Genomic DNA, 6,000 nt, shown 5'->3' on the forward strand with positions numbered 1-6,000 from the left:
AGGCAAAAAGGAATTTTATTGCTTTCTCATGAGAAAGGATACCACCCAAGTTGGGGGCTCTTTAATTATGTTTTACATTTATTCAGTCTGAATAAATGGGCATGTCCCCTGAACAGAATACAGGAGAGTACAAAGGACTCAGATGGACACCAGTCCTTTTATTGACTCTGCCTTCGAATCTCCTGCCAGGCTCTTCATTGGCCAGATAGAACCCCCGACTGCCTATGTCATGCTGTCCTCAAATGGCTCGTTTAAGCATGCATACGTGCCTCTAACCTTTCACCCCGGAGCTTTAATTAGAACTAGTTCTAACCAGTCACCTGACTCTTACATTCTGCTAAAGCTGGGGGGGAGGGGGAGAAGAGGAAAGCTTTCAATTTTGTGGAAACAAAACTGCCCCCCTCCCTTCTTACATGTCCATAGCTCTAGAGGTTTCTATTAGCCATTCAGTAATTCATGCTTTGCCTCTCTTGCTCACCTTTTCTCTCCCTCAAACTCTGCTTTTCTCTCTCCAAATCTCTCTCCTTCACATACCCGGTTGTTGTTATTGTTGTCTCAGAGAGGACCATGACATCAAGAAGGTGATGTCATGACTTGCAAGTGAATTAGATTTAAATGAGGGAGGGCTGTGCAAAGCCATCAGCTTCACTCTCTCCTCTGGAGCCATCTGGGTCCAATGGCAAGATATAGATCAAGATGACTGGAGATGGCCCAGGAACTGGAGAGAACCAGGACAAGAAGACAGGAAATGCGTGCTTTGAAGGAAGCTCAGAAATTTACAAGGGGGAAAGGAAAGAGGAGACTCCAATTCACTCCAGTGAAAAGACTCCTAAATAAGGAGAGTTTCACAAGCCACATCTAAAACAAATGCAAAGCTCATTTATACTTCAAAGCAATGTTTTATATGACTGCACATTGCATAATCTATATCAAAGTGCTTGCTTTCCCAAGGAGGGAGGAGGAGAGGTAGGGAGGGTAGGAATTATGCTGAATATGTCCCCAGTGCCTAAGCAGTGGGTGACATCAAGGGAATGTTGGCAGAATGGACAATGGCGGCATGTAGGGACTGAGTTGTAGATTCTGTGACCTGGCTTGTATCCTCGAAATCGCCATTTTGTATACCAAAACTAAAGAACCTGTCTCCTAGTGAGTGGTCTTTCACAAAAGAGTATGTTTCCTTAAACACACTGTTGCCAGGGTGTAAATGGGCCCCTCATGAGAACTGGATTTAAATTGGATCAGATTAAATAAGCATTATTCAACAAGTGGATAAGGTCATGTATGGGATGATAACTTATTGCTTCAAAAAGAGTTATAAATATTTTGTACATTTGTCAATCCTATTTTTAAGGAAAAATCCTCTTTTGATGACAAATATATTAACAGCTCTCTAACTAGAGGAAATTATTTTCAGGCAATAAAAAAATGGAGTTAAATTTTTTTCTTCTAGTAATATTTGTTTAAAAAGAAGCATCAATAAAAGTGCTTTGCAGTTTAAAGAATGTTTTTATTTTATTTTCTCTCAATTACATGTAAGACATACCCCGTACACAGAAGCTTAAAGGTCTCTCAGCCAATCAGGAGTTATGTCTCACTACACGTAAGCAGCCACACAGGGCTATCCTTCAGGGAACTGCCAAACCTGCCTGGAAAGGGGGTATTATATAAGAATATGGCTATATGAGTATTTGGGCTCTCTCACTTGCCACTGGTTTGGTCCAAATATGAGCCCAAAATAGAAAATAGCAACAATACTGTCATTTCTGTCTATGAAGGAGATAGTAGGGAGGTCTGAATAACAGTCATAACTAGCAAGGGGCTTTCCAGAGCTTCACGGCTTTGCTGAAGGGCAAGGCCCTCTCCCTTCCTTCTTCTTGCAGGGTGACAACATGAAGGAGCATTTCCTTCTCAGAGGACCAGCTAAGGAAGCATGCCCTGATATTGGGACCCCAGGAAGAGGAAGTGTGTTGAAGTATGCTTTCCTCTTCCTTCTTCGAACCCCAGCATTGCCAGGCCCCTCAGGGTTTCTTCTACCATCCAACCCCTTTTCCTGACCTGAGAATCTGCTTCAGACAGAATGTTCTAAATTTGCCCATTAGCCTCAAGATGCTCTGTTGTTTCTGTCTCTCCCTTCCCAACTCATTTGCCCCAAGTGCCAGAAGCCCTAATATTGGCTCTGCTAGTTAAATAAACTCTTGGTGAATATTAGGTTACTGTAACAAGCTGGATAAAATTGTAACTTGCTAAGTTATGAAATGGATACTGTACAATGTCCATGCTATACAGCACATGAACAAGGAAGGGACTCTCCCATTCCTGTTGCTACTCTCAAAAACAAACTTGGTGGGAACTCTAGTAAGTCTTCAGGTAACCCTTGATCTTCTGTGTACTGTATACATGTACCTCATTAGTATGTTCTTTTAGTTTTGAGCTCACAAGGAGCCTTGTGAATTTTCAAGGATAAAGCGTGACCTTAGTTTGGAGATATTGCTTTATAACTACTTTTCTCGTTAGAGTTTAATCAGTAAATTCCTAATTGATGTCAGCTGGTGGATTAATAGTGAAGAGCACACTGAAGGGGGATGGTCTTAGAAACTCTAGCCTATAAGGGTCACCTTTTGATAGAACCCTTAGAAGATGACCAACTGCCATCTGAGATCCAGCTTATCTGTAAGATCGGGATTAGAGAAGTAGCCCAGAGGGGGTCCCACATGGGACATACAAGAAAATATGGGTAAAGTCATAAAGGATTTAAAGCCCACAGTATGATGGGGAACAGTTACTTGAATAGTTGTTAGAACAGAGACTACATGCAGGGGAGTAGAGGGACGTAAGCCTCAGTACAATATCTAGGCTATTTTTTTTTTTGGTCATGGCATTCACAGAGTCCAATGATTCTTAAAATTGTTTTCCTGATGACCACAGAAGCCAAGTGTTTAAAATGAAATTAACTGAGAACTGGATCTTTGATTTTTTGCATCTCAAAATATGAAACTAAGACATTAAATAATAATAATGAAGCATATTCACTCACATTGGTCTCACTAAAATACCATTATTAATCATAATTCCATAACACAAATATTTTGTACCATTAATAAATAAAGCCTTATTTCATCCTTCCATATTTTTGTTCAAGTTTTATAGTACATAATAATCATTAGTACAATTATATATATGCTTTATAAGTGAATATATACATATACATATATAAATATATGTATATGTGTATATATATATTGATGTGGTGAAACATTAAAATGCTTGAATCTTACTGAAATATAGGATTGAGCCTGTGAAGTGAGGAAAGAGAACTCAGAGCAGTAGTAAAAACTTGAGGAAGTATTGGGTAGTGCAATGGATAGAGTATGGTATTTGGAGTGAGGAAGACCTGAATTTCTATCCTGTCCTAGACACCCTGAGCAAGTCACTTAAACTCCTCCATGCCTCAGTTTATTGATCTGTAAAATGGAAGAAATAGTAGCACCTACCTCACAGGGGTGTTGTGGGAATCAAATGAGTTAACTTATGTAAAGGAAACTGGGAGGATAAAAAGGGAAGATAAATGACTTACCACCATTCTAAGCATGTTATATCACTTCTGAGTCCTCTAATGGCTCTTAATGTACCAGTTGAGTGTGTGTCTGATCAGGATTTTGACTCAGGTCTACCTAACCCCATGTCCAGCATGCTACCCATTGCGCCACCTTGTGAAAAAAGGTATTGGCTACCCATCAGGCAAAATATCTTCTCTCTTTCCTTGTTTGGAAATGAGCAAGGACCAGGTTCAGTGGACCTCTGTGAGGGGCCTTGGGCTCTCTCCCACACCAAGAGCCTATTTTCACTTCCTAGGTCAACATGAAACCACGATCAAATGGCCATGCTATTGCTTTTGCCTTTTGGCATCAAGAGGTTTGTGATCTGATGAGCTTTGAGGGGTCAGAAGAATGCCACATTGGAGATAGAGGAACTGAAGCCCATGCCAATTTATGGGCAGAGCATACTGCATACCCTCTGAGGGCAACGTTCCCATTGTCCAGTCCCTGCCTACTCCTCTTCTCCCCTCTCCCCACCTTTACACATTCATTTGTTTACTCATTCATTTACAAACCTCTTTTAGCTCCCAATCTACGACCCCATGCATTCATTCTCAGGATACTGAAACGTGGACCTCAACCTTTGATGACCAATATATTTTGTTTTTAGAAATACATTTAAAAATGATCTCGTTACTGCTTGTAAAGTTTCCAGTGTTCCATCACTCATCCCAAGTAGGAGAGAAACACTAGACCACAGAAAAGAATTTTAATGCTGGAATGAATCTTAGAGGTTGAATCTGGTCCTCCCACGCTGTCAACAACCAGCTAGAAGTGATCCATCTTGGACTCTGAAGTCCTCTGGTCCTGCATTCAATCCAACCTAACAAACATTTAAGTATCTATTCTGGGCAAGGCACTGAATACATGATGCTTTGTGTGGTTACTTATCTTTTCAGGGAAAGGGAGACCTGGAGTGGTGAAGAAACTTTTTTCAAAGTCCCAAAGACCCAAGTCTCCTGCCTCCCAGCTTAGTGCCTGTTCCATTAGTCACAATTCTGCACCCCTCAACCCACTCACATCACATCTTGAACTGTTAGTTTTCTTTACAGATGAGGGGATTTCTAAAGAAAAATACTTCACAATCCATACAGCCTTTTTTTTTGTTTTGTTTTATCAGGGCAATTGGGGTTAAGTGACTTGCCCAAGGTCACACAGCTAGTACATGTGTCAAGTATCTGAGGCCAAATTTGAACTCAGGTCCTCCTGAGTCCAGGGCAGGTGCTCTACTCATGCCACCTAGCTGCCCCAGAGCCTTTTTTTTTTTTTTTACAATTCAAATGAAAACTGAGAGTGCCACTAAAATGTTAAATATTTCAATTAGTGTTTTCAAATGCTAATTCCCATTCTCTTCTTGCATTGAGATCTTCTGGAACAAATTTTGATTTTGAGTCCACAGGACAAGGACAGTGTCCAATGAAGCATTAGGTATCAAACTTAAGTTGATAACTATCTATAGGATATAGACTATGTCTAATTTAATTTCTATCACTAAACAGCACTGTATTAATTAGGAAACTAAATTCTACAAGTACTCATTTATTATAAGTACCATATAAATGATTGTTATCTGTTCAAGAATGATAGAATTTGATGCCCAATCCCAAGATGAAACTTATGTCCCTAACAGAACCAGGGACCCAGCTAGAAGAGAGATTTGTGGGTTGGTTTTCACTTTTCAAAAACATTTCTTTGAATAGTCTAAAGAACTGAAAGTTAACTCTAATACCACCTACAAGGCACAGTCTGCCTGAACTACTTTGAGAGATATTGCTTAACTACAGATCATTAAGGTTGAGCCTTTATAAGCAGAAAAACTACTTTTTGGATTTCTTTGTCAATATTTGGTTTTCCTTCTTCCTATGTACCTATTGGTTTACTGTATTTTGTCACAGATTTTATGATAATTTTTTTTTTGGCAAAAAAAGTGTGTCACGACCACTATGTGAAGCTTTTTTAAAAAAAAAAATTGTGCCAGTATTACTTGTCTTTTAGTTTCTACCAGTCTTGTACCAACTTTTCACTCACTGAAAACTGTCTTTCCACAGCTATGTTTCCATGCTGTTCAGTGAGCATACTTTCAGCTTGAAGCCCACAGAATAGTTTTTATACCCATAATCAGAAAGAAATGCTTTTCACATTAATGTATCACTGGCAGATAAACTGTACAGTTTAGCTAGCTCAGGAAGATGTGAGTCTTACCATATCATGTGACTTACTCATGGCAGCTTCACCTGCCCGCCGGCTCCCTTTGCACCTAAGGCTCTTCACTGGGTTGAGTGACAATACCGTTAGTACTGCAGTGCTTTAAACAAACAATGCAAGTGGGCTTTCAGAAATATACTGACAATGCATGTGCAATGAGAATTCTAGGCTCCCTGCTTGCAATGCAGGAGAGAGAAAT

Source organism: Trichosurus vulpecula, chromosome 2 (genome assembly GCF_011100635.1).
Source record: "Trichosurus vulpecula isolate mTriVul1 chromosome 2, mTriVul1.pri, whole genome shotgun sequence".
In the NCBI taxonomy this organism is placed as follows: Eukaryota; Metazoa; Chordata; class Mammalia; order Diprotodontia; family Phalangeridae; genus Trichosurus; species Trichosurus vulpecula.